The 10,033-nt window shown below is 46.5% G+C and overlaps 1 protein-coding gene across 1 annotated transcript in view; it reads left to right on the top strand.

Annotated features, from left to right (window-relative positions):
• The first annotated feature begins 1,249 nt into the window (after positions 1-1,249).
• RNF115 (ring finger protein 115) overlaps positions 1,250-10,033 on the top strand; it is a 29,638-nt gene continuing 20,854 nt past the window's right edge. Inside the window, exon 1 of the mRNA XM_048513685.1 lies at positions 1,250-1,310. The gene's annotated coding sequence lies outside the window, so the exon portion shown is untranslated. The remainder of the gene's footprint in view (positions 1,311-10,033) is intronic.

The raw sequence follows: 10,033 nt of genomic DNA, 5'->3' as shown, positions 1-10,033 counted from the left end.
CAGATGGCCTTGGTAAACTCACAAGCAGTGAGACTATTTTTTTATTTTATTTATTTATTTCTTAAATTTATATACCGCCCGATCCCCGAAGGGCTCCGGGCGGTGAACAACATTATTTGAACATCAACAGGAGCGGTCATACAAAGATAAATACATAAGCTCCATCCCATAGCTAAGAAAACTCTCCCGTGTTTGCACCTCCGATTTGATAATCAAATACTGCTTCTGTCTGGCAGAGGTTCCACTGGATTATCTCTGTTCGCAAGGACGTAAATCGGACCAAGAATGCATCTACTCCTACATCCAGTAGTGGTTACCCTGAGACCTCCCAAATCCCCAATAAGTGGGTGAAGGCAACCGGTCCTTTCCTTTAAGTGTCCTTTCCCCACAACTGGAAGTTCTGTGTTGTCCTCACAAGAAAGAGACTGTCTTGTGTCTAGTTCTTGGTTAAACTACCTGCACTGTACCTATTTCTTGGTTAAAGCCCATCTAATGCCCATTCCTAGCTGTTAATAGCAGTGAATTCTGTAAGTATTCTGTATATCAGAATAATGATACTTGTGTTTTTTTAAAAAAACTTTAAAATAGTGTAGTGATAGTGGTTGTGGTGGGTTTTCCGGGCTGTGTGGCCGTGGCCACACAACCTGGAAAACCCATCACAACCAATTGAATCCGGCTGTGAAAGCCTTCGACAGTACAGTGCAGTGATGCTTTGCTTCAGAAGAGCAATTTAATTGTTCAAAGCATTTCAGACTCATAATCTTCCAACAGGAAGGAATGCTTCTTCTACAATGCCCCTCGTAGTGGGATGTGAGGGCATCGTCAAAGAAGAGGCATTCTTCCTCTCACGCTGGAGGAACTATTTCTTCTTCTTAGTGGTGCTTGCTGCAGTACATAGGTACATAATCACATAATCCAGAGATTGCTTTTCCCTCCTTACAGTAATGTATGCATATTTATGTAGACCTAATCAGACAAACCAATACAGCTAGCTGGCTATGATTTCTTAGTGAAGCAATAGCCTTATTGTCTCTGTGTGTGTTTGTAGGTACTGTGCAGTGATTCCAATGAGTTTGCCGACCCCTCCTGTGATCACCCTGCCCTTCTTAGCGCCCTGGTGCCAGCTTCTTCTTGTGCATGCATGTGATCTTTGGGCTATGTTTAGCCCCTCTGCCCACCCATTGGGAGGCGGGCTTGAGTGTTATATTTCTGAGAGCACTGATCTTCTCTCTCATCTGTTTTTTGTCCTCAGTTTTCTAGAAGGAGGCGGAGGAGGAATAGACGACAGCCCGTCCTCCCAGTTTGCAGACGTAAGATTTTCCTTTATCTTCCATAAATTATTTGTCAGAGAAAAAGATTGCACAGGAATTGAGGAAGTTCGAGGGTGGGATATCTCTTCTGTTTGGTCGTGTTGTTCCCTCCTGCTGCAGTACTTTCCTCTAAATACTCAATATAATAACTTCAGTTTGGGAGAGCTGAGGCTTGAAGGGAGATAAAGTGGAGAAGAGCTGTGGAGGGGAAAGATGGAAGCAAATGGAAGTTCTGTTTGCTGCCAAAGCGCTCCATGAACCTGGGGCCCAGAGCCCGAGGGAAGGACTTGGTTTCAAGATCAGACTTGGCCAGAGAGTCAAACAGAGGGACTTAAACAGCATGAGGCATTCTTTGAGTCTGTTTTGAATGTGCTGCTATAGCTGAAAAACAAACATTTAAATTTTAAATGGAGGTGGGGTATATAACTAGTTGATGATTACTTTGGTTCAAAGTACAGTCTAGGGTTAGTAAGAAAAGTATCAATGAACAAAGTGTCCCCAAATCCCACTATTTACTTTTTTTCCATCTTCCTGAAAGGGACCTTTCCTAGGGATAAAGAAACACCCTTTATTGTGCATGGAAGACAAGAGTAGCATATGCCTTATTCCAGGAAAACGGGCAAACAGCATTGCTGGAAGATTGATTGATAAAACTCTGTGGTCCTAGCCACTTTGAGCAACATCACTAGAGAGTTGGCATGTGTTTTGAGAACTAGTTTCAACTCAGCCTCCTTGAGTCTGAGGAAATTTGGTGGGGTGTGAATTTTTTAAATGAATAAATATATTTCCAGATCCTTGGAATATTGATAAAGGGAAACCCTTGTTTTTGTTGAAGCGTGGACCGTATGTTAAAGAGTGAACCATAGATAGGGCCAGTGTGGTGTAGTAGTTAATAGCAGTGGACTGTAATGTGGAGAACTGGGTTTGATTCCCCACTCCTCCACATGAGTTATCTGGTGCTATCTGGTGAACTGAATTTGTTTCCCTGCTTCTACACATGAAGCCTCCTGGGTGACCCATGGGCCAGTCACAATTCTCTTCTCACTATTCCAGCCCCACTTATCTCATAAGGTGTCTGTTGTGGGGAGTGGAAAGGAAGGGATTTGTAAGCCATTTTGAGACTCCTTAGAGAAGAGAAAGGCGGGGTATACATCCAAACTCTTTTTCTCATCTTCTTTTCATTCTTGTTTTCAAATCTCTCCTAATGTTGCTTCTTTTGTTTAAGGTGCTTTGTGTAAGTTTCAGAGGCGTATAGGGCCCAGATTGCGGCCAGAGGCAAAACTGCCTCTCCCGCCGCCGCCCCCCCCCCCCCCCCCCCACCCATGGCCCACCTGCTTGGAAAGGATGGAAGTGGCCTACTGGAGCTCCAGCAGTGCCTGCACAGTTTCTCTTTGGTGGCGCGAGCATAGGGCGCTGCTGGAGGCGCCACAGGAAGGTGGGCGGAGGCGCGCGTGGTAGGGTGCACATGGCTGCCAGCAGAGCGGGGGCATCACCTTCTCGGGTGCGCTGCCCTGTGAGTGGAGGGGAGGGCGCTGCTGGAGCAAGGATGTAGGGAAGGGGGGGGTTCTTGGGTTCAACCCCCCTTTACATGTCCGAAGCCCTGCCCCCCCGTTTGAGGAGTTTTTGTATTTTTTTAGTGTTTTTTTATTTGTGGCCTGCAGGGGGCGCAGTTTTTAGGCTAGCTACAGGGGTAGGGAACCTGCGGCTCTCCAGATGTTCAGGAACTACAATTCCCATCAGCCCCTACCAGCATGGCCAATTGGAGGCTGATGGGAATTGTAGTTCCTGAACATCTGGAGAGCCGCAGGTTCCCTACCCCTGGGCTAGCAGCACCAACATTTCAGGGATTTGTTGGGAGTTTCTCCTGATGATACTACCAAGGTTTTGGTGAGGTTTGGTTCAGGGAGTCCAAAGTTATGGACTCCTAAAGGGGGTGCCCCCATCCCCCATTGTTTCCAATGGGAGCTAATAGGAGATGGGGGCTACACTTTTGAGGGTCCATAACTTTGGACCCCTTGAACCAAACTTCACCAAACCTGGGTGGTATCATCAGGAGAGTCTCCTAAAGATACCCTGAAAGTTTGGTGCTGCTAGCTTAACAGTTGCACCCATGACAGCAGGCACCTCCCAAATTTCCCCCTTCGGCATGGATTTAAAGGGAGAATCTGTTTAAACATTGAAAGTGATGCTGTTTCAGGGTGGGGGAGAATCCATCCCAAAACAGCATCACTTTCAATGTTGTTTTAACTGGGGACCCCAGATTCTCTCCCCTTCAAGATTAGTTTAAAAAGGAGAATGGGGTGAGAATTGCATTTAATCTGGCTCCATTTTCCCTAGCTACACCTCTGCCCAGAGGGGAGAGCAGAAGGGACTGTTGGCTGGGATTCCACCCAGTGGGGGGGGGGGCAGGGGAGTCCGCTGCCCCTGGTCTCAGAGAGCTGCTTTTATAAGCACCGAGGCTTGGAGAGGCGTGGCCTTGCTCCCAGGGGCGAGTGGGGGCATAACCCTGCCCCCTGAACCCTCCCATAAAAAATCTATACCTATGTCCCTGTGCTGGAGGCGCTGGTCTGGCTGGTCCCCGCCCCTGGCCTTGCGAGACGTACAGCTCCTGCCTCCCGACTCGCTGCCTCACGACTCCTGGGGCGGCTGACTCACTGGTCACGTGGGGGGGGGGGCAATTTTGCGCGCGCGCGCGCACACACACACACACACACACACACACACACACACCCCGTGACCAGATGGCGTGGGCCTGGGGACATTGCGTACCCCATGTCACCGGGCAGATACGCCTCTGGTAAGTTTAGTTCTGCATTAAAATTATATCAATCTATTTCTAAGGGCGAAGGGTATGCTTTAGGTTCATAGTTAAAGTGCTGTTGGGCAGGTTTAAGTCTGTTTTGCTTTTGGTTGCATCTTCTGGTTACCCGGAACTCACTCTGGTAGGCCCCAGAACATATTGGAGAACTTGAGTCACCAAAGGCATGATTGGCAAGGCTAAATATAGCTAAATTTACAACCATTGCAATTTTAGGTGGATGACCTGTGAGGCAGCCCTTCTCTGGGCAGCTGCCTGTGCCTCAGCAAGCCACCTTCCCTGCCCAGTTCAGCTGCTAGACTGACACCCACACACCACCCTGATCTCACTCAGCACAATGAGCTTGGACCTCTTTGAGTTACCTCAGTGTCATGTGCTCCAGAGGTCCCTGTTGGCCAGAAGCAATCATTGCTTCCAGAATGATCTTTCTCTTCCTCCCTGGGGTGTTTCCCCCCCGCCTTTTGGAGGAAGAGTTGGGATTCATATCCTCCTTTTCTCAACTGTAAGGAGTCTCAAAGCGGCTTACAAACTCCTTCCATTCCTCTCCCCACAACAGACACCTTGTGAGGTAGTTGGGACTGAGAGAGTTCTGACAGAGCTCGGACTAGCCCAAGGTCACCCAGCAGGCTTCATGTGGAGGAGCAGGGAAACAAACCCAGTTCACCAGATTAGCATCCGCCACTCATGTGGAGGAGTGGGAAATCAAATCCCTTCTCCAATTAGAGTCCACCTCCCTGGAGTTTTGCCTGTTAAATTGCACTGTTCTGCTTCAGGGTCCAGCCCCTCCCCTCCCCCAGCATATCTTTTGAAGTTAAACCTGTGAGTGCGAAGTGAGCAGGCAGGTGGGTGCATCTTTTCCCTCTAGCGCACGTGTGTGTTGGTGCCCTGCACATAACCAGCAAGGCACCATATGGTACATTTCCTGTGTTTTGAACAGTTGATAGTGGACTTTGGGACTGTTCAGAGAATAATAGAATCAAGGACCATCAAGTCCAACTCCCAGCAATGGAGGAATGCACAATCAAGTTACCGTATATGCTTGTGTATAAGTCGACCCGCATATAAGTCGAGGCACCTATTTTTACCACAAAAAAACTGGGAAAACTTATTGACTCGTGTATAAGTCGAGGGTGGGAAATGCAGAAGCTACTGGTAAATTTCAAAAATAAAACTAGATACCAATAAAATTACATTAATTGAGGCATCAGTAGGTTAAATGTTTTTGAATATTTATTTCAGAGAAAAACAGTAAACTAGCTCTGTAAGTGGAAAAGAGGGTCAACAAGAAGAATATGGTCTCAACAATAACTTTAAAAGTACAAAAACCTTAGCTCAATCAGCAACCAAGCTAAAACACAAGAGTTAAAATCCTTCAAAACTGGATTCCTCATCATCATCTGTATGTCCAAATGTAACCTAACTTAGATTTTAAGAGTGATATTATCAGAAACGGAAAATCTACTGTTAGTTTCCATTGTAAACAATGGGGGATGGGGCACCCCCTTTGGGGGTCAATAACTTTGGCTCCCCTGACCCAAACTTCACCGAACCTGGCTGGTACCATAAAGAGACTCTCCTGATGATACCAGCCAGGTTTGGTGAAGTTTGGTTCAGAGGGTCCAAAGTTATGGACCCTCAAAAGGGTAGCCGCATCTGCTATTAGCTCCCATTGAAAACAGTGGGGAATGGGGGCACCTCCTTTGGGGGTCCATAACTTTGGACCCCCTGAACCAGACTTTACCAGACATCAGGCGTGTCGTCTGAGGGTACCCTAAAATTTTGGTGCCGCTAGGAGAAAAACTGCGCCACCTGCTGGCCGGCAAAGTAAAAACACACAAAAATTTTTAATGACCCGCATGTAAGTTGAGGGGAGCTTTTTCAGCATTAAAAATGTGCTGAAAATTCGACTTATACATGAGTATATATGGTACATGTTTTTGATATAGTTTTGACTCCTAGAACAAATCTTCAGCTTTTCTGAGTGAGATGGTCTTTTTCGGTGACTCTTGTCTTCTCATGATGTGGTCAAAGTCCAATAGCCTCAGCTTAATCATTTTAGCTTGTGCGGGGAGCTCAGGCTTGATTTAACCTAGAACACAATGATTTGTAATTTTGGGTGCATCTTTTCCCTCTCACACATGTGTGTGTTGGTGCCCTGCACATAACCATTAAAGCACCATATGGTCCACGTCCTGTGTTTTCAACAGTTGATAATGGATTGTGAGGCAGTTCATAGAATCATAGAGTTGGAAGTCCAACCCCAAGCAGTGGAGGATCGCACAATCAAGTTACATGTTTTTGATATAATTTTGACTCCTAGAACAAACCTTTCACCTTGGCATTTTAAGTCAGGACAGTATTTTTCAAGAGTAAATGAAAACGGCAGGTGGGGTGCAGCCTTCCGCACTACATAATGTGTGTGTGTGTGGGGTGGGGGGTGGGGGGCGTCTCCTCAGTGCAAAAACTAGAGTCAGTGTAAGGGTACATCTTTTACCACTTGTGAAATGTTGGCGGGTGTGTCATGGGGCTGAAAGAGTGAGCTGTGAGCCAGGAAGTTTTGAATCTTGCTTCTGTCTTGACCTCAGGCAACCTTGGCCCCTTGTTGTTCCTTCTCAGCCTAACCTACCTCCAAAATTTGTCGTGAGAATTAAATGGAGAAGGGGAGGACAACATGTATCAAAAGAGGAAGACAAACCTAACCGGAAACGAAATGATGATGCACCTGTGTGTTGTGTTAAGTCAAATCACTTCTGACTCACAGCAGCCCCGTGAATCAGTGTCCTCTAAAATGTCCTGCCTTTAACAGCCTTGCCCACTTCTTGAAAACTTGAGGATGTAACTTCCTTTTTGGAGTCAATCCATCTCAGGTTACGTCTTTGTCTTTTCCTGCTGCCTTCAACTTTTCTGAGCGAGATGTTCTTTTCCAGTGTCTCTTGTCTTCTCATGACGTGGCAAAAGTACAATAGCCTCAGCTTAATCATTTGAGCTTGTGGCGGGGTGGGGGTGGGGGGCTCAGGCTTGATTTAGTCTAGAACCCAATGATTTGTAATTTTGGCAGCCCACGATATCCACAACATCCTTCCCACCAGCACATTTCAAAGGAATATGCTCTCTTCCTCTCAGCCTTTTTCGATGTCCAACTTTCACGCTCGTATACAGAAACAGGGAATGAATTACCTTGATTTTGTTGACCAGCGACAGTATCTTTAATCCTAAGAAATTTTCTAGCTTCTTCACGCCTGCCCTTCACAGTCTCACCGTTTCTCACATGTCTTGGTTACAGTCTGTTTTGGTTGATGATGCAGCCAAGAAATAGAAAATCTTGCACCATTGTGATTTCTTCATCAACCTTAAAATTGTAATTTCCCAGTGTGCCTGGGCCATGTGAATGGCTGTCCATTGGTCTATATTTGAAAAAGGATTCCTACAGTCCTCTGACCAGCCTAGTCAGGTCCCATTGGGGGCAGTGCTCCCCATCCCAGCATGGTGTAGTGGTTAAGAGCAGGTGCACTCTAATCTGGAGAACCAGGTTTGATGCCCCGCTCTGCCACTTGAGCTGTAGAGGCTGATCTGATGAACCAGATTAGCTTGTGCACTCCAACACATGCCAGCTGGGTGGCCTTGGGCTAGCCACAGTTCTTCGGAACTCTTGCAGCCCCACCCACCTCACAGGGTGTTTGTTGGGACGGGAAGGAGATTGTGAGCCCCTTTGAGTCTTCTTACATGAGAGAAAAGGGGGATATAAATCCAAACTTCTCATCCTCCTCTTTTTCCTCCTTTTCCTCCCCCTGCATAAGCATAAGCATAAGCATAAGCATTTTATTGTCATTGTGCACGCACAACGAAATTAACAGCAGCATTCCTCGATGCACACAATTTCAGACTCATACATCATCCTCACTTTCCCCTTCCTCCACCCATCCCTACACAGCCCCAAATACATCTATATGAAGCAGCGGAGTTTAGCATAGCCACTGCTCTAGGTAGTGAGGATTGAGAACATAAACAGGAAGGAACAGGCATCAAGAGTGTGGATCTGGAACACAGTCTTATGCCTAGTGCACTTGCTGATTCAGCAAGGCAGCCCTCCCAAGCCTCAGCCTAAATAGACTGGGAGATAATCAGGATCAGCCCTACTGGCAGGTGTTGAAGAAGAAGAGGAAGAGGAGTAGTAGTAGTAGTAGTTTGGATTTATACCTACCTTTCTCTCCTGTAAGGAAACTCAAGGTAGTTTACAAGCTCCTTTCCCCTCCGCTCTTCACAACAGACACCTTGTGAAGTAGGATGGGCTGAGAGAGTTCCGAAGAACTGTGACTAGCCCAAGGTCACCCAGCAGGAATGTATGAGTGTGGAAACACATCCAGTTCACCAGATAAGTCTCTGCCACTCAGCGGGAGGAGTGGGGAATCAAACCCAGTTCTCCAGATTAGAATCCACCTGCTCTTAATCACTACACCACAAAGGCCCCAGAAGATAGTTTACAGTGCAATCTAAGCTCAGTTACTCCCTTTTAGGTCCGAGGCAGAGGGCTAAGAATGGTATACCTACGTAGGGTTAAAAAGTAAGGAGAGTCAGCCAGAGCAAAATGCAGTGGCTGTAGTCCTAGTCAAGACGTGCAACACAAGCATCGAAATGCTTTGCCAGCTAACCTGAAGCTTGGTCTGTTTCTAAGCCCAGTTCAAGGTGCTGTTTCTCACCTTCAAAGCCATAAATGGCTTGGGTCCAAAGTACCTGAAATACTCCCTCCTCTCCGATCAACCTGCTTGAGTTTTGAAACTGAGGTAGGTAGTTTCTGAAAGAACCTTTTTATTTCAAGTTTAGCAGCCAGGGACCCTCGGGGGCCCTCTTCAGATGCTGATCCCAGGCAATGGCGCTCTCCCCAGCTTGTGTTATAATTTATTGGCTGTTTTTTCCTGTTTCTGTTGGCTGCTTGCTCTGTTTCCTTTCCTTGGACGTTCTGCTTTTATAGTTCTTATTTATACATGACTGCTGTTATGGAACGTGGATTGCTTTGGGAGGTAGTCAGTGTATTAGGTTGGATCTTGCAGATCCACTCCACTAGTAAACACCATCTTTTCCTGGGTGCCAGGAACTTCCCCCCATGCAAGCCTCTTGCATTAGGGAAGTCTGCTTACGCCAGGGAAGGCCGCCATTATTAGTGAAATACATCCACCATATTTAAATTGTAGTTAAGATTACCTTTATATGTGATTTCATCTCTGAGAGGCAGCGTTAAGAGCAGGTGCACTGTAATCTGGAGAACTGGGTTTGATTCCCTGCTCTGCCATTTGAGCTATGGAGGCTTATCTGGGGAACTAGGTTAGCTTGTGCACTCACATGCCACCCGGGTGACCTTGGGCTAGTCACAGTTGTTTGGAACTCTCTCATCCCCACCCACCTCACGGGGTGTTTGTTGTGAGGGGGGGAAGGGAAAGGAGTTTGTTGTGAACTGCCTTGGGTGTCCTTAACCAGGTAGGAAAGTGGAGATACAAAGAGAATTTCTGATGGGAAATGCCCCCTGCCTCAAGAACGTTAGCTTTTCTTTTTCCAGGATACATCTCAGTTTGTTTAAATATTGCTGAAAATTGGGGTCTTCTATAGAAAAATAATTGTTGTCTTTGAAGGCTTTCAAGGCCGGAATCAGTTGGTTGTTGTGGGTTTTCCAGGCTGTGTGGCCATGGTCTGGTAGTTTTTGCTCCTAACGTTTCACCCACAGGGACTGTTTCGATTTCTGTTACAGGACTCTTGCCAAGTTCGGAGACATTGTACTTTAGTGCTTTGATATTGTTTGACATTGTATGTACCTATCATTTACTTTATACAAGATTTTGGTGGCGGGTGTATGTATAGTTTATAGCATTTAAATATCTCCACATATTCCTGTATTAAATTGGTGTGGCAGCTG

Source organism: Sphaerodactylus townsendi, linkage group LG01, assembly GCF_021028975.2.
Source record: "Sphaerodactylus townsendi isolate TG3544 linkage group LG01, MPM_Stown_v2.3, whole genome shotgun sequence".
Lineage (NCBI taxonomy): Eukaryota > Metazoa > Chordata > Lepidosauria > Squamata > Sphaerodactylidae > Sphaerodactylus > Sphaerodactylus townsendi.
Note: the sequence above shows the minus strand (reverse complement) of the source record. Positions and strands in the feature narration are given on the sequence as shown.